A 23,878-nucleotide genomic window follows, 5' to 3' on the forward strand; every position below is an offset into this window, starting at 1 on the left:
CATTTTGCTTTTTTGTCCTGGCCAATATTTCAGTGCACTAAATTTTTATGCACAATAATATTGTTTACCTTTATATTCAGCTTTACTCAATTGTATGTATTCAGCTAACACTGAACACCTTATACATCCTACTTGCTTACAGCACTGATTATATCCAGTTTACTTATAGCACTGTACCCAGCCTGCATCTAGCACTTTTAGTGTAGCCAGCATCCAGCTTGCACTAGCACTTTAGTGTATCCAGCATCCAGCTTGCACTAGCACTTTAGTGTATCCAGCTTGCACACAGCGCTTTTATATTTGAGCTGACACACAGCATTTATTGTACCAAAACTATATCTGGCACTTCTGTGCATTCAGCTCTTATAGCACTTTAGTGTATTCAGCCTGCATACAGCACTTTAGTTCTTGGAACCTACACCAAGGCAGTCCTTCAAACCGGATATACACGTCAGTTTCCTCTCTATCCTTGTGTACTCAGCCATTGTATATAACACTATATCTACCCAGTTATAGTAGTACATGCATTCAACCAGTCTATCAAATTGTTTTTATACCAAAAATATAAATAAATACGTTTTTAAACCTAATAACCTACTTTAATATATAACAGATGAGAGTATGCCATCACAACTATATTTTTCCAATTTATTGTCTACACGGTTTCTAGGTGTACAGGTGTATGAGCACCTCTATCCACATTGCACAGTCAGTGAGCCACTGAATTACCAAATTTTTTTATTTACATAATAACTTTAAGTTTAACTTAATAGTTGAACTTAATTTTTTTAATGTTTTTCTACTCATGCACAATAAAAACTATTTTTGTGTTGCTTCATTCAAAGACAAAACATTCTTATATTTCCATCCATGCTTGGTTTCTGCAGGACTACACCTCTTCCTTTTGAACTTTTTGGGAAGTACAATGAACAACAGATAATAATTTGTGCTTAAATGACGCAGTCAGCATAGACTGCATCATCTAGGATCAGATTTATCTCTGCCATTAGAGTGGGGTGCCAGCTGTATAACTAAGACAACACCAGCAAGTGATGGTGCATGCTCAACTCATACTACCTTCATGAGGGGTAAGGGAACCGTATGGTCTAAATGCAATGCCATATGGTTCTTTCCTTATGACTCTTTTACCAGACTCTTTGTTATAATTGTGTTCCACATAACAGAATTTGACCATTAAGGATATTGGCTAATTTGCCCTACAAATTGCAGCATTTTTTGTTTTACTTTATTGAGCACCACATTTTGAGAGCCATAACTTTTTTTTTATCAACATATTTTTATTAGGGCTTATATTTTCCAATTGTTCCATTTTAATGTCCATATAACTCATTGATTGCTATTGTTTGTACCATTGTACCATTGTTTTTGGAGAACTTTCTTAATGTCATTCACCTTGCAGCACTAATAACATTTTTAAGGGACCCTGTCACGTTGAACATGGTGTTTGAGCTGTAGGCAGCATGATATAGAACAGGAGGAGCAGAGTAAACTCATATATAGTTTTATGGGAAAAGATTCAGTAAAATGTATTTTAAATTTAAACTCCTGCTCATTCTGGGCTTTGAAGTCCAGGAGGCGGTCCGATCAGTGATTGACAGCTATTTATGCTAAATCTTTTCTTATAAAACTATAAATCAATCTGCTCAACATCTCTTGCTCTATAAAATACTGATATTGACAGGTCCCCTTTAATGTTATTTTCCAGGTTTTTATGAATTCGTTGATGCCTATGTATATATATATTTTTGTATTATAAGTGGATTTTTAATAAGAAAAAACTACTTTAATTCTTTTTACATTAAAGTTTAAACCTTTTTTAGTCCCACTAAGACCTGATCTTTTCAATAATCCACTGAAATACTCCTGTACGGTGGCATATTATTGCCTGTCCGTGTTTGACTGACAGGGAAGCTATCAGACCCTACAAGAATGTGGCCAACTCTGGAGCACTTGTTAGGCTCACAGCTGCCATGACAACCCACTGGTACTCTCTATTCTCATTGCGGATGCAATGATGGGGTGACCCAGGGGCCCACTCTCCTTCTATTAAACAACTTAGATGCTGAGGGTGCTATTGACCTCTGCAACTAAGGGGTTAAATGACCAAGATCAGAGTTGCAATGAGATGTAAGATGGTGGTTACAGCATCCACTGTGGATGGTGCAGATACATCATCGTATTGTAATAGTAAGATGGTTCACTGTAGCATCCCATTTAACATGACACACTATTAAAGGGGCTGTCCGGGTTCAGAGCTGAACCCGGAAATATCCAGCCACTATTTCATGCTCTGATGCTCTCCTTTTCAGGGCAAGGGATTATTTTAGGAGATCCAGTGACGTTCCGGGCTCTCCATAGGGACTGCTAGATGGAGGCTTAGGTCCTGCAGTGAGCCCGGTGATGTCACTGATGTCACTAATGGGCAGGCTTTAGCGCTGCCCTAGCCTGTAAAATGGCTAGGGCAGCGCTAAAGCCTGCCAATCAAAACTGTTGATGTAACCAAATACACTGCTGGGCAAAAGCCTCCACCAAGTAGTGTTAAAAACATAATCAAAAAAGCCCTTGCCCTGCACAATCCAGCATGAAATGCTCCGATGCTCATATCAGGGGTGCCAGGGAGGTGAAAATGGAAGTATGTGCAGATTCAGCTCAGAACATGGACAACCTCTTTAAGTGATTGGGTAGGAAGAGTTTAGACGATCTTTTCACAAAATCCTCAAATAGAAACTCAATTGCAGTAATTTTTTTTTATACCTCCGTACATTGTCTTAAAATTAGCCCCACCTACTTTCATGTATATTTCAACAAGTACTGCCCATTTCATAATGCTTCACTGGCTAACCCTACAAAAACTATCCCCCAAAATACAGATGGTTGGAAGGTATGCATTTTGAATCAATTGTGAATGATGAATACATTTATAAAAAATACATGAGTTTCATTCAGGTATAGTAACTGACATAAAGCTCAACTTCTGAATTTGAATGGAGCGCACAGTGACGTCACAGGAGCTAAATGACCTACAGAGGATCAAACAAACTACTGCATTTTCTGAAACACATTGGTTTGTTTGATCCTCTTCTTGCTACAGTGCCAGAGTGTCTGGCAACGGGAGGAGAGTGGCAACAGTGCCACATATGGCATAGATGTGAATGGAAAGAGTTATTCTCGTGTGCATTTTTTATTCATCTTCCACCTGGATACAGAAGCTAGTCGTCACCTCATCTGGTGGCATGGAAGGCAGAAGGCTTCCAATTTTCTATTCCCTAATATTCTGCTGCACTGCAATAATTTAACTTCTGTAGCATTTATAAACAAAAGCATTGGTTATCTTCTTTGAACAGGGATAAACACCTTCAGAACAGAATGGTTTTTAATTTTTTGCATTTTCGTTTTTTAGTCCCTGCCTTCTCAGAGCCATACTTTTTTTTTATTTTTCAGTTCAAATAGCCATATGAGAGCTTTTTTTTTTTTGCGGGACAAGTTGTAATTTATATTAATATTGTATGCAATGCAGTGGGAAGCTGGAAAAAAATTCCAAATTGGTTCAATTCTGCCACAGTTTTACTGATTTTGTTTTTACAGCGTTTTCTATGCAGTAAAACATACCTTTTATTATCTGGGTCTGTACAATTGCAGCGATACAGTTTTTCTTGTGTTTTAATACTTAAATGAAAATCTTTTTTGGATGTGTATGACTTTTTGATCACTTTTATTCAATTATTTTGGGTAGGTTAAGTGCTGAAATAATGGTAAATTAGCCGTTATAATTTTTTTTGTTACGCCATTTGTCGTATTGGATTTAACCGTACGGACGTTTTATGGACATGGTGATGCCTATGAAGCCAATTGTCTGTTATGGGTTCGGGAGCACAAGGTTTCCACATTTTCTCCGCTCTCATGTCATGATTATTTTTGTCATTTTAGGGGTTAAATATCTGCAATTGTCAATATCAGAGATCTTAGACTTTAGCCCCAGACCTCCGCTCTGTAAAACAGCAGAAACCCAGTGGCTATGATGCCTGCTGAGCTTGCAAGCAGGCACCATCTTTAAAGGCAGATGAAGTGGATAACTAAAATGGTTTCCACAGTCCATGGTCTATCTTGGGCTGAAAAAAATGGGTCAGTGTAGACAATGTAAACTTAGACAAGCTGCCTGGACCTGCACTGGATTTATGACACTTTTGTCTAACTATATATTAAATATTGGTTGGCTTACTTTGCAACAAAATTGCTTGGTAAAATGTTGGTGCGATTTTGAAACAAAGCATCTTATCTTAGACCGCATTCCTGCTCAGCAAGTGAGGTGCAGGGGATTTTTCTAGAACTAGATGCTCTGAAATGCGGCAAAAATGTGATAAATTGTGCAATAAGGTCTAGGCACAATGACATCATGAATGTCGGCCATTGTTTGCTTCTTGTCTCTGCATTTAGATAATTTAAAAATACTCAAAACTTCACCAAATAGTAGATACAAAAATAAAAACTTTACAAATGAAAGGAGTGCTTTATTGTGTACAGGGTAAAAGCCTTCCCCATTGTATTTACTGTATATTAGTCTCTAATGCTTTTTTTTTGCATTACTTCTGAAAATGTGGTCTGGAAATCTGGAAGTCACTGAAGCAATACAATCGCTTATCAATGTGTATTCAGACATCTTTCCAGAGTTGTTTTCTCTCAGACAAGTAAATCTCTATTGTACTTCACTTCTATATTGGGATGTGCAAGTATCCAACCTCCGCTGAGCAGCTGAAAATGGCCTTTAGACAATTTAACTTGTTTTTTTTCCCCTCCCTAATGCACAGTAAACTTGACCGTAAATGACTTTTCTTCTGCCATTCTATAGAACATAGGAAGTACGGTACACAATATTAATCCCAGGTAGCATCATGTTAATCTAGTAAAGGACTGGACTCTCCCTTTACCATATGGCTGCATTATTGAGCAATAGAGATGGCCTTGCGGGTCGCCCGGTCGTCATTTCACGGCGAACTCTGCACATTTGCGATTCGCCGAACATGCGAACATATGGACATAATCGCGCCCACCATATTCTTTTACATTGTGAAAAACTTTGACCCATGACACATCCATCAGGTGGTACAGGACAGCCAATTGAGACGTTTCAGCACATGGACACACTCCCTACCTTATAAATAAACCCGATCTGGGCGCCATTTTACATTCAGTATTTTGCCAGTGTAGGGAGAGGTTGTTGTGTGGAGCAGGGACAGGCTGTTAGGGACACCAAACGCTAGCTAAAAACAAAAGTCCCTTTAAGGACTGGTATGGGTGTACTATCGATAGGTGTAATACAGAAGGGTGCGATATACGTATAATATACTTTTATAGTGAGTCAAAAACACATAGATCTATATAGTGATCACCTGGAAGTCAGTGGCTTAGGGGCTAGGGGCTTACTAGGGCCATTTTTATATAGGGTAAGGTTCCGGACGGGGTTGCTCTAATCAAGGCGGGTGGTCTGTGGTTAGGCTATCAGGGCCAGAATAGCACCCCCCTGTAGAGCAATATCAGGGACAGTTCTTTGCCCACCCTGTCCTTCAATACCACATCATCATCTAGCCCAGGGATGGATGTTTTTTGCTTTCCCTCCGGGATTCATGGATGTGCACTGGAACCCCCCGTATTGTGGTAGGACATATGGTTTCTGATTTGGTGCCGCTGAGCACCTGATTTAGAGCTGCCGAGCACTTTTTATTGCCTACCACATCTATGCTTTTTGCTTAACTTTAATAATTTAATTTATTTTCATTTTGAGGGATATCTTTTCCATTCACATGTCCGCAAAATGGGTCCGCATCCGTGCACTTCCGCATCCATGCTTCCGTTTCCGCAAAAAAAAAAACACTTTGTTTTTTCCTGTTTCTCCCCATCTTATCTGAATAATATTATACTATATATGTTTGATATCATAATATCTGGAATATATTGACATATATGGTTTGTCAATCTTAAAAAAAACTAATCTCAATTGCAGACAAGATTAGGCACTTTCTATTATAGTGCCAGCAATGTGCGGTCCGCAAATTGCGGAATGCACATTGCTGGTGTCTGTGTTTTGTGGATCTGCAAAACACTTACGGACGTGTGACTGGACCCTCATAGTAACATATTTAAAGGTTAGGTTTTATCTTTATGTATATTCTAATGGATTGCCTTCCTTGTGCAATGTTATAATATACTTTCTATGTTAGAAAGTATATTGTAGTGCATTTGTATTGTGCGGCAGTTGTGTGCGGTTCTGCTGCGATACTGCAGGTATATAGAGGGACAAGCCTTATTGGAACAAATAATTTCTACTGGTGTGATATACAAGTCGCCCCCCAAAAAAAGTGATTGAAGCGGGGTCTTATATACCAATATACTTTCTTTATAGTGCATTTGGGTACTGTATAGTCCATTTACGCACGCGCGTACGCGAAAATCATATTACCGATATTTCGCATTGAAAAAAATTATGAATGGAGATCGCAAATTTGAATAATACATCTGGTATGTCACTGTCCATGTTGTGGGACTATTTGTGCACTTCTAGTAATTATTTCTTGGCTGCAAGTATGAGCTGAAGGTTTTTCAGGTTTCGCCTGCAATTAAAATGAATGGGACCAGCCGCAAACTTGTGGTTTGCGAACATTTGATTGCTGTTTGCGCAATCGCGTTTGCGAACCGTCCCAGCAGATGTTTGTCCATCACTATTGAGCAATAGATAACTGTGGAGGATTTAAAGGGGTTGTTGCATTTATTTCAAAATATGCTCTATTCCACTAAATGCAATAGAATAAATGAACATCCTATACTTATCTGTTTCTCCCCTGCGATTCTCCTCCAGTCCTCCTCCTAGTGTTTGTATATAAGGTGGCAGAGATGACATAGAGGTATATACAGTAGTCAGTGGCACTTTACCACTGCATTTAGTCACTGGCCTCAGAGGTCTCATGTTATGTACACTGAGGCCAGAAATTAGGCTGTAGTGGTCACTTGCTCTATACCTCTGCAGCCTTGTATACAAACACGTCATGGCGCATCTATCCTCTAGCGGTACAACCGCATGTTTTTTTCTCAACTGCGTCTATACACTCGTGGCTTCTTCTTCTACAAGCGGCATTAGTCTGATGAAGGCACAGAGTTGCCGAAACGTTACCTCGCCGCATGCATCCAATACGGTCTAACTGGAGTTTTTGTACTAATTGTTAAAAGGGGTGGGAACCCTACTCCAGAAAAATATCCACTGAGTGCTACAAGGGCTCTGCTTGTGAGTATTATATTTCTATGACATGACTTCTTCAAATATCTTCAAATTAGACATGTACTAAGTGGATCTGATCCCTTCTCCTCTTTGACATACACCAAACTATTTAAGATGTGGAAAAACCTCCCAGATACGATATAAGGTCTTAGACCTACTGCATATATGATCTCTTCGATGAGAAAGGCAGACTTCAAAAGACATCTCCCCTGGTGCCTTGGGAGTTGGATCTCAAAGCCACCTATTCAGAACCACAATGGCGCAAAGCATTTATACACATCTCGAAAATCTTGAGGTGCACAACACAATTCGAATCAGCAATTAAAACCATCCTGCGATGGTACCACAATCCAGAAACATTACAACGTATGTTTCCGGGGGTATCCGCTGAGTGTTGGAGAGGCTGTGGAGTTGTCCACACCTCACTAAACTATGGCAAGATGTTTTTTCTTTGATTTCTAAAACGGGTGTAAATCATTTTTCTCCCTCCCCGTCAATGGCACTTTTATTCATAGGCTTAGATGATATACCATTGCAAGGGAGAAGCATCAGTGCACACATCTGTCTTGCTGTCTAATTGGCAATAGCCCATCACTGGAAATCACCTGTCATACCTTGTAAGGCAGAGATCAGGTCAAGGATTGACAAGACATGCACGTATGAAAGGATTATGGCACTGAAAAATCACAGCATTGGCACATTTTTGAAATATTGGGCAACCTGGATAACAGAGAGCAGGATTGCTTTCACCTAAGTCATAAGTCAGGTGGTCAGGTGCACCTGGAGGAAGACTGATAGGAAGATTAAAGTGGAGAAAGAAGAAAAAAAAAACTGACGGTAATACTAATAATTCGAGGTATTGATATAAGTCCTTATAATTTCCATATTTACAATCTCTGTATTCTGTATATTTGAGTCATTTTGTTCGATATTCTTTTATTTTCATTATACAGGCATTTTTATTTTATTTTCCTTTTACATAAAAATGTAAAACCAGAGACAGACTTGTAAAAAGGTGACACAATATAATGACATTTGTATGTTTGCTCATGCAATTATTCTGTACAAGTGTTGACTTTCAATAAAAAAAGCCTCTTCCCCATAAAAAGAGACATATAAAATTGTAAAAAAATAGAAAAAACTAAACAAAACACACATATTAGGTATCACCGTGTCCGTAACAACCTGCTTTATAAAAATATCACATGATCCACTCCGTCCAGTCAACACCGTAAAAAAAAGAAAAACTGTGCAAAAAAAGCCATTTTTTGTTTCCTTTATTCATAAAAGTGTATTACCAAGTGACCAAAAAGTCATATGTACCCAAAAATAATACCAATCAAACAGATGTCTCATCCCGCAAAAAATGAGACCCTATATAAGCCAAAAAATAGAAAAGATATGGCTTTCAGAAAATGGAGACATAAAAGCATTTTTTGTTTCAAAAATGCTTTTATTATTTAAAACCAAAATATATTTTAAAAGACATTTTAAGTATTGCCGCATTAGTAACGACCTGTACTATAAAAGTATCACATGAGTTAAAATGTCCAGTAAACACTGTAACCATATGTCACAAAAAGTGTAATACCAAACGATCAAAAAGTAGTATGTACCCCAAAATAATACCAATCTAACCGTCATCTGATCCCGCAAAAAATGAGACCCTAAATAAGACAATTGCCCAAAAAATAAAAAAAAGATTTGTTTTTCTTTAGAAAATGCTTTTTTTGTGTAAAAACAATATAAACTAAAAAAAATTACAAATTAGCTATTGCCACGTCCGTAACAACCTGCTCTATTAAAATATCACTTGATTTATCCTGTCTGGTGAACACCGTAAAGAAATTAAATAAAAACTGTGCCAAAACAGTCATATTTTATCATCTTACATCTCAAAAAATGTAATACCAAACGACCAAACAGTAATATGTACCCCAAAATAGTATCAATCAAACCGTCACCTCATGTCGCAAAAAACTGAGCCCCTGCATAAGATAATCGCCCGAAAAATAATAAATAATATGGCATTTAGAAACAGCAAAAATGCTTTATTATGTAAAACTGAAAAAAAATAAAAATAAAAGTAGATATATTTAATATTGTCGCTTCCATAATAACCTGCTATATAAAAAAAAAAAAGCTAATGATCTAACCTGTCAGGTGAACACTGTAAAAAACAAAAAAAATGAATACTGTGCTAGTGTTCCAGAACTGCCATTTTTGGGTTACCTTGACAAAAAGCTAAATATGGTCAATTAAAAGTCATATATACCACAAAATAGTACCAATGCAATTGTCACTTTATCCTAGAATTTCAAAAATGGGTTCACTTTTTTGGAGTTTCTACTCTACGGGTGCATCAGGGGGTCTTTAACTGTCATATCGCAACTTAAAATTATCCCAGTGAAATCTGCCATCCAAACCATATGGCGCTCCTTTCCTTCTGCGCCCTGCCATGTGCCCATAAAGCAGTTTACGACCACATATGGGGTGTTTCTGAAAACTTAAAAATCAGGGTAATTAACATTGAGTTTTATTTGGCTGTTAACCCTTGATGTAATGCAGGAAAATAATTAATTAAAATATAGAATCTGCCAAAAAAGTGAAATTTGAAAAAGTCATTTCCTTTTTCCTTTAATTCTTGTGGAACACCTAAAGGGTTAACAAAGTTTGTAAAATCTGTTTTGAATAACTTAAAGGGTTGTATTTTCTACAATGTTGTCATTTATGGGTGGTTTCCACTATGTTAGCCCCACAAAGTGACTTCATAACTGAAGTGGTCCTTAAAAAGTGGGTTTTAGAAATGTTCTTAAATTATAAGATCCTAAAAAAGAAAATTACATTTACAAAATTATGCAAACATGAAAGTGGACATATGGGGAATGTAAGGTAATAACTTTCATGATGTATCACCTTAAAAGCAGAGAAATTCTAATTTTGAAAATTGCCAATTTTTATAAATTTTCTGTAAATTTGGGATTTTTTTTAATAAGTAAAGGTGAATTATATTGACTTAAATTTTACACTATCATGAAGTACAATGTATCATGAGAAAACAATCTCAGAATGGTTTGGAGAAGAAAAGCATTCCGAAGTTATTACCACATAAAGGGACACATGGTAAATAAAAAAAATTAAAAATGGCCTGGTACTTAAGGTGAAAAATTCCAAGTTCCTTAAGGTGTTAATTAAATATACTTTTGTGGGAAAATGGCAAACTTCTTATTAATACATAAAAATTTCTGCTCTTTCTGACTTCATTTGTACACGGGGAGTGATTGACAGCACTCTGATATAAGTGTGTAGTGATGGATGGACATCGGCTGGGACGATTTGCGAACACACGTTCGCGATTAAATATTCGCAATCCACACATTCACGTCGGATCCCATTCACTTTAATGGCAGGCGAACCTGAAAAACCTTCAGGTCATATTTGCAGCCAGCAAACACTTACTAGAAGTACACAAATAGTGCACAAATAGTCCCACAAATAGTCCCACAACATGGACAGTGATATACTTGAGGTGGATCATTGGCAGAGAGAATAGAAACATTTTATTTCCTATTGGTTTTATGTATACAAATGTGCAACACACGTTTTTGTATCTTGCAGAGTCGATTAAAAAAATGTATACGTTAACATAATTTTTTTTTCTACAATGGAACTGTATGATGAATGGACACCACTGCACAGCATCAGTCTGAGGCATCTGTTAATGCATACATTTTTGGTATGCATTAAATGGATGGCAAAAATAGGATGTAAACCCAGCCCTAGTGTCAGAATAAGTATCAGTACACAGCAGAGCAGCGTGGCAGAGAGGGGAGGCCGCCATGTACCGATAGAGCGCTACCTGGTCCTGGTGGTCAGGGATGAGGACTGTGTTTCCCAAGGTAACTATGTAGAATGAGATGGCCGGCACTGCTCCTTTTAGTTCGGCGGTGCACGTGTCAGTGGGCAGGCATCCCAATGATATAGCTGTAAAGGAGGGACCGGCACTCGCGCTTGATTTTTGATACAGAATATAATTTCAGTCACATATAAATTCATAGTGACGTGTTTCAGCACTCAGATATGCTTTCATCAGACATCAGAGTGCTGAAACGCGTCACTATGAATTAATATGTGACTGAAATTTAATTCTGCATCAAAAATCAAGCGCGAGTGCCGATCCCTCCTTTACAGCTGTGTTTCCCAAGGATCATTTTCTACTGGGAAATACAGGGCACAGTATAATACACTAGAATCTATATAATATAAAGATATTAGCTCTACCCCTGAATAATAATACAATTAGGTGGTCATTTATTATATAGAAATACGTCTATGATAGGCGCATTTCTGATAACACCGTCATACCATGATCGGATAAAAGGGTATAAGAGGACACAGTACAGGGAATGACCAGGGGAACTGCACAGGGTGTGGTAAGAGGGCACAATGCAGGGTGTAAGGGGGCACAGTACAGGGTGAGGGGCACAGTATGGGGTGGGGGGCACAGTCATATGACCCTGTGACATTAGAAGGTCTTTATGGTGAATGCGGTTCATATGTCACCATAATGAGAGGCAGAGTAGTGAGACAAGGGTGTGATTATGTGGCTAGAGCTAAAAAATGTAACTGTTGGCCAGTATAGGTCCCAAAAATTAGGCAATAGGCATTCACCTGACAGCAAACAACTTTGGATTTTGTGGCTGGAGGTACAACAGGTGGTCACAGGATAAATATGTAACTGTCAGCCAGTATAGGCCCAAAAAATTAGGCAATAGGCATTCACCTGGCAGCAAAGAACTCTGGATTCTGTTGCTGGAGGTACATTAGGCGGTCACGTGATAAAAATATAACTGTCGGCCAGTAGAGGCCTAAAAATTAGGCAATAGTTATTCACCGACAGCAAAGAACTTTGGATTCTGTGGCTGGAGGTACATTAGGCAGTCACAGGATAAATGTGGAACTGTCAGCAGTATAGGCCCAAAAAATTAGGCAATAGGCATTTACCTGACAGCAAAGAACTCTGGATTCTGTTGCTGGAGGTACATTAGGTGGTCACAGGATAAATGTGGAACTGTTAGCCAGTAAAGGCCCCAGAAATTGGCTAATAGTCATTCACCTGAGAGCAAAGAACTTTGGATTCTGTAGCTGGAGGTACATTAGGCGATCACAGGATAAAAATTTAACTGTCGGCCAGTAGAGGCCCTAAAAATTAGGCAATAGTCATTCACCGACAGCAAAGAACTTTGGATTCTGTGGCTGGAGGTACATTAGGCAGTCACAGGATAAATATGTAACTGTTGGCCAGTACAGGCCCCAAAAATTAGCCAATAGGCATTCACCTGACAGCAAAGAACTTTGGATTCTGTGGCTGGAGGTACATTAGGCGGTCGCAGAATAAATATGTCCAATGAAAACAGTCCCAGCAAGCGTTCTTGCATTCAATATGTTATACTCTTTATTACAACTACAAGATTAACAGGACGCGTTTTGGCCCGTCCAGCCTTTCTCAACTGCATGTGTTTGTACCGGGGGTCTAAGTACATTGCCACCCAGTACAGGTCCTTGAGCTTTATGCTTTTTATACTGGGATCCCTCTTCAAACACTGGTGCATGAAGGCCCCCATTTGCACTAAATTGGAAGCAGTGGAGTGCCCTGTCTCCTGCTCATCGCCCAGGAGAATGTCGCCCTCGGTAGTCACGGACAACACCAGTGATCCCCAAAAAGTTTAAAGCCTGCTCTTCTTGCCCCTCCTACTCCTCCTCCCCCAGGCACCATCCTCCTCTGACTTCTCTTCAGACTCCTGCTTACTTGTCTCAGATGGAGTAGCCCCCCTGGGAATACATTCAGCATTGGGACTTCCTCATCTTCCAGCTCCTGTTCCTCGACGGCTTGATCAATGACACGCCACAATGCACGCTCCAGAAAGAAGGCGTAAGGAACGATGTCACTGATTGCGCCCTGGCTGCGACTGACCAGTTTGGTGATTTCATTGAATGGCCGCAGAAGTCTGCATGCGTCATGCATGAGCAGCCACTGGCGTGGTAAAAAGAAACCAAGCTCACCAGAACCTGTCCTGCCGCAGAAGTCATACAGGTATTCGTTAACGGCAAGTTTCTGTGGAGCAGCCTATCAAACATATGCAAGGTGGAGTTCCAGCGCATCGGGCAGTCACAAATCAGACATCTTACGGGCAAGTGGTGTCGTCGCTGAACATCAGTAAGATCTTCTAAAAAGGCCAGAGATTTTCCTGGCCTGCCGTAAAACATCCTGGACCCCAAGGTATTGGCAACGAATCTCTGCATGACTAAGTTTAGGACATGTGTCATGCACAGCACATTTGTCATTTTGCCCTTTTTTAAGCGAGCTCAGCAGATTGGCACCGTTGTCGCACACCACTTTACCAAATGTCAAATTGAGTGGTGTTAGCCACTGATCGGCCTGTGACTGTAGAGCTGAAAGCAGTGCAGGACCGGTGTGGCTGTTGACTTCTAGGCACAACAGCCACAGCACAGAATGGCAACATCTCTCCTGGCACATCGACTATGTTCTGGGGAGCTTGGGGGTGCAGCGGAAGAGGCGGTAGCAGTGGAAAAGGAGGAGTCAGCCAAGGAGGAGACGGAGAATGGAATAGGAGTAGGAGAAGAATAGGCCGGCCTGCATGCAATCCGTGGAGTTAACACCAAATGCACACGGGTGCTATGGGTTACATGCTTGACAACCGTCAGAAGGTTCACCCAGTGGGCAGTAAAAGTTATGTACCTTCCCTTCCCGTGTTTGCTAAACCACGTGTCTGTTGTAAGATGTATCTTGGCACCCACACTGTGTGCCAGAGATATATAAACTTGCCGCTGAACATGGCCATATCGTTCAGGGATGCCCTTCTGGGAGAATTATTTCCTTTCGGGGACATTCCATTGCGGTGTGCCAATGGCCACAAATATTCTAAAGCCTCCGAGTCCACTAATTTACAGTACAGACCAAAAGTTTGGACACACCTTCTCATTCAAAGAGTTTTCTTTATTTTCATGACTATGAAAATTGTAGATTCACACTGAAGGCATCAAAACTATGAATTAACACATGTAGAATTATATACATAACAAAAAAGTGTGAAACAACTGAAAATATGTCATATTCTAGGTTCTTCAAAGTAGCCACCTTTTTCTTTGATCACTGCTTTGCACACTCTTGGCATTCTCTTGATGAGCTAGTTTGTCGGTGCTGATATATGTAAGGCCTCACTCAGTTGTTAGTTGAAGCTGGTATATCACCTTCAAGCAGTAATTTTGTGGATGCAGGTATATGAAAAACCTCTATCACTATTTTGTGGAAGCTGATATATGGCAGGCCTCAATCAGTTTTTAGTTGAAGCAGGTACAGTATATCACCCTCAAGAAGTAATTTTGTGGACGCAGGTATATTGAAAACCTCAATCACTATTTTGTGGAAGCTGATAGTTCGCAGCCCGTAATCAGTATTTTCTGGAAGCATACAAATGGACTATAATATACTGTATTTTCTATTTTAGAAAGTATATTATAAGTATATCACACCCCTCTGTGTATCACACCTATCGATAGCACAACGTTACCAGTCCTTAAAACAACTTTTGCGGCCCTTTCAACTAACGTTTGGTGTCCTTAAGTTCCTAACAGCCTGTCCCTGCACCAAAATGCAACCTCTCCCTACTCTGGCAAATCACATAATGTAAAATGGCTGCCAGATCGGGTTCTGTTATAGGGTTGGGGGTGTGTCCATGTGCTGAAACGTCTCAATTGGCTGTCCTGTCCCACCTGATGGATGTGTCATGGGTCAAAGTTCGGCGCAATGCAATAGAATATGATGCGCACGGACATCACCATATGTTCGTTTGTTCGGCGGATTGTGAACGTGCAAAGCCCGCAGCGAATCGACCGCAGGGCAAACTACAAGGCCATCACTATCAGTGTGTATAAAGATAGCGGTCAGTTGCAGACTGTGCACAGGGGCTATCTTAAGATAAGAAAGAACAGGTCTAGGAGCTTCAGGCTATAATTCTGCTCATAGAGGTAGTTTTTTCTGTATCTGGATTAACTCTACAGGAGTATAGAACTATTGAATTAACTAGAGAGAAGTATGGAGAGATCCATCTAGTTGATTGGTTTTCCTTTGCTTTAGTTTTGATAAATCTCCCCTCATGTCTTTTTTACCCAAAAAACACTATTATATTTACCTGATTACTAATTTACCAATTAGTGATACCTAAATACATATATCATACAAGTGAACTAAATTATACAAATCATACAAGCACAACATAATTTACTACTTATCACCCCCCCCCCCCCCCCCAAAAAAAAAATGTTGCTAACTAACCCGGATGTGTTTCTCAAGGGGGAAGTTAGGCACATTTGACCAAATCCTAAATATGGAGGGGCCAATGTCAATTCATGGCTGACCAGAACTATAATTTTTAATAACTATACAGCATATTAAATGGTTTAATATTTTACAGTAATAAACAGGTTTGGATGTTTTATTTTAGCAGGTCTAATGGTACTTTCACACTAGTGTTTTCCTTTTCCGGCATAGAGTTCCGTCCTAGGGGCTCTATACCAGAAAAGAACTGATCAGTTTTATCCTCATGCATTCTGAACGGAGAGCAATCCATTCAGAATGCATCAGGATGTCTTCAGTTCAGTCTTTTTGACTGGTCAGGAAGGAGATATTACCGCAGCATGCTACTGTTTTATCTCCAGCTAAAAAAACAGAATACTTGCCAGAATACTGGATCCAGCATTTTTTTTAACATAGGAATGTACAAGTGCTGGACCCGGCATTCAAAATACCGGAATGCCGGATCCGTCCTTCTGGTCTACGCATGTGCAGACCAAAAGAATGTGAAAAAAATAAATGCCGGATCCGTTTTTTCCAGATGACACCGGAAAGACGGATCCAGCATTTCAATGCATTTGTAAGACGGATCAGAATCCTGATCAGTCTTAAAATGCCATCAGTTGGCATATGTTTTTACGGATCTGGCAGGTAGTTCCGGCGACGGAACTGTCTGCCGAATTCCTCTGCCGCAAATTTGAAAGTACCCTAAGGTAGGTTTATATAGACCTTGACTGCATGGCCTGAAGATATGGAAATACATGACACAAAGGGCACAGCTGTGAAATCAGCACTGCAGGTCCTTACACAGAGTATTGACCCAAAGGTCTAGCAGACAATCCTCATTTGGAAATAACTTTGGAACCAATCCCTTCCCTTGCCATTAGGGTCTATTACCTGTGGGTTGATATTACCTATTGGTTGATATTATATCTGAACTTATTGTAAGTAATTATACCAGAAAAAAATTATTGTGCCATTAAAACTGGATACACATATTGGGACAGATATGCTAAGATTGATCTCACAAACGCCAGTCTTAGTATACAGTCCTTTGGCACACTTTCAGGAATTGAAACCTATGCCCCATATGAGCTGCTATAGATTTGAACTATCATTTACATTGGTTTCTGGTGTAAATAATAGTAAACCTGTCGGCTGTGGGAGACCACGCCCCTCCCACAAAGCCCTGCCTACTTCCCACTGCACAATTTTTATGCCACAGTAGTGATGTAAAACATTTGATAAGTGTCCCTCAGTTTCACTATATATGGAGAGTGATCCCAAAGAGTTGCTTTGTCTGGTGGGTCAAACGAATCTCAGTTCAGCACTGGATTCAACATATTCTTATGTCGGTCCATACTTCTGCACAAACAGCTATTACAACTTTACAGCAGCACAGATCAAGATATTAAAATATATACAGTGCCTTACAAAAGTATTCACACCCTGTGATTTTTTTTGTGTTTTTGTGCCTCACAACCTGGAATTAACATGTATTGTTTGAGGATTTGCATCATTTACTTTAATGAACATGTCCACAACTTTGAAAATGTTTTTTATTTTTTTATTGTGAAGAAAACATCAAATTGGACAAAATAACAGTCAATATGCATAACTATTCACCCCCCTAAAGTCAATAATTTGTAGAGCCACCTTTTGCGGCAATCACAGCTCTAAGTCGCGTTGGATAAGTTTCTATGAGCTTGCCATATCTTACCACTGGGATTTTTGCCAATTTGGTCTTGCAAAACTGCTCCATCTCTTTCAAGTTGGATAGTTTCCGCTTGTGAACAGCAATCTTAAAGTCTGACCACAGATTTTCTATTGGATTGAGATCTGGGCTTTGACTAGGCCATTCCAACACATTTACATGTTTCCCCTTAAACCACAGTGTTGCTTTTGCAGTGTGTTTGGGGTCATTGTCCTGCTGGAAGGTGAACCTTTGCCCTAGCCTCAAATCACGCACAGAGTGGGACAGGTTTTGCTCAAGAATATTCCTGTATTTAGCACCATCCATCTTTGCCTCAACTCTGACCAGTTTCCCAGTCCCGGCTGCTGAAAAACATCCCACAGCATGATGCTGCCACCGCCATGTTTCACTGTAGGGATGGTGTTCTTTGGGTAATGTGATTTGTTGAGTTTGCGCCAGACATAGCGTTTTCTTTGATGGTAAAAAGTTCAATTGTAGTCTCATCAGACCAGAGCACCTTCGTCCATAAATTTTGGCCGGTCTCCCACATGCCTCTTCGCAAATTCACAACGTGCCTTTTTGTTTTTTATCTGAAAGTAATGGATTTCTTCTGGTCACTCTGCCATAAAGCACAACCCTATGGAGCATACGGCTTATTGTCGTCCTCTGTACAGATACTTTAGTCTCTGCTGTGGAACTCGGCAGCTCCTCCAGGGTTACCTTAGGTCTCTGTGCTGCATCTCTGATTAATGCCCTCCTTGCCCGGTCCGTGAGTTTTGGTGGGCGGCCGTCTCTGGGCAGGTTTTCTGTTGTGCCATGTTCTTTCAATTTGGTTATGATAGATTTGATGGTGCCGCTGGGGATCAACAAAGATTTGGATATTTTTTATATAACATAACCTTGACTTATACTTCTCAACAACATTGTCCCTTACTTTTTTGGAGAGTTCCTTGGTCTTCATGGCAGTGTTTGGTTAGTGATGCCTCTTGCTTAGGTGTTGCAGTCTCTAGGGCCTTTCAAAAAAGGTGTGTATATGTAATGACATGAAATGACAGATCATGTGACACTTAGATTGCACACAGTTGGACATCATTTCACTAATTATGTGACTTCTAAAGGTAATTGGTTGCACCAGAGCTTTTTATGGGCTTCCAAACAAATGGGGTGAATACATACGCACATGCCAATTTTCTGTTTTCTATTTCTAAACAATAGTTTTATTTTGTATATTTTTCATTTCACTTCACCATCTTAGACTATTGTGTTCTGATACATCACATAAAATTCAGATTAACAAAACATTGAACTTAAGGTTGTAATGTAACAAAACATGAAAAAAGTCAAGGGAGGTGAATACTTTTGCAAGGCACTGTATATACAGTCCTGATCAAAAGTTTAAGACCACTTGAAAAATGGCAAAACATATTTAGCATGGCAGTATCTTAAAAAGGTTCGAAGTAGAGCTTCACACATGCAACAAAAAGAAATGGGAGTGAGACAAAACTTTTTGAGCATTCAATTTAATGAAAACAACAAATAAACTGAAACAGGCTGTTTTTCAGCTGATCAAAATTTTAGGACCACATGCCTTTAAATGGCCAAATCTGTGCAAAGATGTGGATTCATTGTCATTTTCTGCCAGGTAGTCACACTTTGTGATGGCTAAGGCAAAAAAAACTCTCCCTTTTTGAACGACCACGGGTTGTTGAACTGCAAAAGCAGGGTCTTTCACAGGGCGCCATCGCTGCTGAGGTGGGACGCAGTAAGACAGTCATTTGGAATTTCTTAAATGATCCTGAGGGTTATGGAACAAAAAAGTAAAGTGGAAGACCCCAAAAAATTTAATCAGCATTGAGTCGGAGGATCCAATTGGCTGTCCGTCAAGACACTGGACGATCCTCGACCCAAATTAAAGCCCTTACTGGTGCTGACTGCAGCCCCATAACCGTCAGACGGCATCTGAGACTGAAGGGCTTCAAAAACAAAAAAACAAAGACCTTGTTTCCTTGAACGCCACAGAACTGCTCGTTTGGACTTTGCAAGAGAGCACCAAACATGCGACATTCAAAGGTGGAAGAAAGGTTTATTCTCTGATGAGAAAAAATGTAACCTTGATGGTCCTGATGGTTTCCAATGTTACTGGCATGACAAGCAGATCCCACCTGAGATGTTTTCTATGCGCCACATTGGAGGGGGCGCAATAATGGTCTGGGGTGCTTTTCCCTTCAGTGGGACAATGGAGCTTCAGGAAGTGCAGGGGCGTCAAATGTCCAGATGTTGCAAAGAGCATTCCTCAAGACTGAGGGCCCTCGTCTGTGTGGTAACAACTGGGTTTTTCAGCAGGACAACGCTACAGTACACAATGCCCGCAGGACAAGGGACTTCTTCCAGGAGAATAACATCACTCTTTTGGCCCATCCTGCATGTTCCCCTGATCTAAATCCAATTGAGAACCTTTGGGGATGGATGGCAAGGGAAGTTTACAAAAATGGACAACAGTTCCAGACAGTAGATGACCATCGTACGGCCATCTTCACCACTTGGAGAAATGTTCCCACTCACCTCATGGAAATGCTTGCATCAAGCATGCCAAAACGAATTTTTGAAGTGATAAACAATAACGGCGGAGCTACTCATTACTGAGTTCATGTTTGGAAGTTGGATTTCTGTTTTGGGGGGGTTTAGGAATTTTTTGGAGGTGTCGTCCTAAACTTTGGATCAGCTGAAAAACAGCCTGTTTCAGTTTATTTGTTGTTTTCATTAAGTTAAATGTTAAAAAAATGTTTTGTCTCACTCCCATTTCTTCTTGTTGCATGTTGAAGCTCTACATGGAACCTTGTTAAGAATCAGCCATGCTAAATATGATTTTTTTTGCCATTTTTCAAGTGGTCTTAAACTTTTGATCAGGACTGTAGATAGAAAAAATACCAAAAAGCAATCAGAGTACAATATATTCCGTTGTGTCTTTAAAAATGAACACATCTTTCATTTTAAACCTATGTTCACATAAAGATACTTTATAATTCTCTTAAAATATTAGACTTGCTTTAGTCTAGTTAATGATTTCCATTGTGCATTTTCAAAATTAGTTGTGTCTGGCCACAGAAAATATACTACATCTATAAAATTCCACAACCTAAATTAAATGCACTTATTCATACAATGAACACTTGGTTTATTAGGCATCTTCTGTATAGTATTAGAAATTTTAGACAGTTGCTTTTGCCAAACTTTGACTTGCTGGTCACAGGACAATTCAAAGCTATATTTAAAACTTAAAAGAGTTATCCTGGAAAAGATAATGATGACTAACACTGGCCTAGGAAGTGGTTGAGGCGCACCATGCCCCGTCTAACAGCTGATCGGTGGGGTTTCCAGGTGTTGCAGATCGGATACTGATGACCTATACAGAGGATGTCATAAAAATATTTTCCTGGATAATCCTTTTAACCCGTAGAGGCCCCGCGCCATACACGCTGATATCTGTGACTTAAGGACCAGCACCGTACATGTACGTCGCTGTGATCGGGCGGGTGAAGGAGATGCGCCCGCCGAGTCAGCGGCAGGGGTCCGGCAGTCACTAATAGCCGTACCCCTGCTGCATATGCCGGCATTGGTAAAATCACCGTTGTTGGCGCATTAACCCTTGATGTGCCGTGGTCATCGCTGACTGCGGCAAATGCGATGTCCTTACGGGAATCGGTGCTGCCATCGGGTCCCCGTACTGCTGTGATGGGGACCCGATGGCATGGAAGGCCTTCCTTAGGCATCGCGGCTGCCATCCGGTGGAGAGCCTGTGAGATCAAGACCCCTGGATCTCACAGTCAGGAAACTGTATGTGTAATACACACTGTATTACACATACAGTCAATGCATTCCAATACAGAAGTATTAAAATGCATTGTAAAGTGGATCAGACCCCCAAAAGTGGAAGTCCCAAAGTGGGACAAAAATAAAGTGATAAAAACCCCCAAAAAACTAAAAAGTAAAAAAAAAAACGTGATTTTCCCCAAATAAAGTAAATAAAAAAAAAAAAAAAGGAAAAAAAAAAGTAGACATAATAGGTATTGCCTAGTCCATATTGACCGACTATATAAAAATATCACATGACCTAACCCCTCGGATGAACACCGTAAAAATTTTTAAATAAAAACTGTGCTAAATAAACCATTTTTTTGTTACCTTACATCACTAAAAGTACAACACCAAGCAATCAAAAATAGTACCAATATAACCGTCACCTCATCCCACAAAAAATGAGCCCCTACCTGAGACAATCGCCCAAAAAAAAAAAAAAAAATTATGGCTCAGAATATAGACACACAAAATAATAGTTTTTTGGAGGTTTTAAAAATGCTGTTATTGTGTAAAATGTAAGTAAATAAAAAAAGTACACATATTAGGTATTGCCGAGTCCGTAATATCCTGATCTATAAAAATATCACATGACCTACTCCCTCAGGTGAACACCGTAAACATTTTTAATGACAACTGTGTAAAAAATTTAAATTTTTGGGTCACCTTAATTCATAAAAAGTGTAATAGCAAGCGATCAAAAAGTCATATGCACCCCAAAATAGTGCCAATCAAACCTTCATCTCATCCCGCAAAAATTATACCCTACCTAAGATAATCACTCAAAAACTGAGAAATGGCTCTCAGAATATGGAGACATAGAAAAATAGAATGTGCCGGCAGATAAGAACCATTTGGCCCATCTAGTCTGCCCAATATACTGAATACTATGAATAGCCCCTGGTCCTATCTTATACGAAGGATGGCCTTATGCCTATCCCATGCATGCTTAAACTCCTTCACTGTATTTGCAGCTACCACTTTTGCAGGAAGGCTATTCCATGCATCCACTGCTTCCTGATATTACATTTAAACCTTTGCCCCTCTAATTTAAAACTATGTCCTCTTTTTCTTCTTTTAAATATTCTCTCCTCTTTTACCTTGTTGATTCCCTTTATGCATTTAAAAGTTTCTATCATATCCCCTCTCTCCCGTCTTTCTTCCAAGCTATACATGTTAAGGTCCTTTAATCTTTCCTAGTAAGTTTTATCCTGCAATCCATGTACTAGTTTAGTAGCTCTTCTCTGAACGCTCTCCAAAGTATCAATATCCTTCTGAAGATATGGTCTCCAGTACTGCACACAATACTCTAAATGAGCTCTCACTAGTGCTCTGTAGAGCGGCATGAGCACCTCCCTCTTTCTACTGGTAATGCCTCTCCCTATACACCCAAGCATTCTGCTAGCATTTCCTGCTGCTCTATGACATTGTCTGACTACCTTTAAGTCTTCTGAAATAATGACCCCTAAATCCTTTTCCTCAGTTACTGAGGTTAGGACTGTATCACTGATTTTATATTCTGCTCTTGGGTTTTTATGCCCCAGGTGCATTATTTTGCACTTATCAACATTAAATTTTAGTTGCCAGATTTTTGACCATTCCTCTAGTTTTCCTAAATCCTTTTCCATTTGGTGTATCCCTCCAGGCAGGGCCGTCTTTAACAAGGGGCAAAAGGGGCAGCTACCCCAGGCCCAGTTGCTCCTGGGGGGCCCAAGGCAGCTGCCTCTTGAGCCCTGCTAGCCACAGCCCCGGGTGTTAGGCTGTCAGCTACACAGGGGGTGCTGCCATGCCATGCCTTCCGGAACTCCAGGCAGCGTACTGTGAGAGCTGTGATTCTCTAGGACCTTAGATGACATCATCACCATGTGACCAGTGACCTAGCAATATTACTGGTCACATGGCTATGAGGTCATCAAGGTCCTACCAGGAGTGTTGCTGTAGAAGTTTGCCTTAACTGTGGAGCTTTTTTTTATGAAGATTACATCAGAAAAAGGTGACAGGGGCTGTTATGCTAATATACTGTAAGCTACTGTATAGTGGGGTGCTGTATACCGTGTGGGGCCTGTATACTGTGGGGAGGCCTGTATAGTGTGGGGGGGCTGTATACTGTATACTGTGGGTGCTTTATATTGTGGAGTGCTATACTGCTATACTGTATACTGTAGGGGCTGTATACTATATACTGTGGGTGCTGTATAGTGTGGAGTGCTATACTGCTGTACTTTATAGTGTGGGGGGCTGTATAGTGTGGGTGCTGTATATTGTGGAGTGCTATACTGCTGTACTGTATACTGTGGGGGGCTGTATACTGTATACTGTGGGTGCTGTATAGTGTGGAGTGCTATACTGCTGTACTGTATAGTGTGGGGGGCCGTATACTGTGGGTGCTGTATATTGTGGAGTGCTATACTGCTGTACTATATACTGTGGGGGGCTGTATACTGTGGGTGTTGTATAGTGTGGAGTGCTATACTGCTGAACTGTATAGTGTGGGGTGCTGTATTGTGTATAGTTTGGGGTGCTGTATATGGTGAGGTGCTATACTGCTCTACTGTAGACCGTGAGGTGTTGCATACTGTGGGGTGCTGTATACTGTGGGCTGCTATACTGCTCGACTATATACTGTCTTCTTTTTTGTTCTACAGTGGAACGAAGCCTGTTTTTAATA

The sequence above is a fragment of the Bufo gargarizans genome, chromosome 1 (genome assembly GCF_014858855.1).
Source record: "Bufo gargarizans isolate SCDJY-AF-19 chromosome 1, ASM1485885v1, whole genome shotgun sequence".
NCBI lineage: Eukaryota > Metazoa > Chordata > Amphibia > Anura > Bufonidae > Bufo > Bufo gargarizans.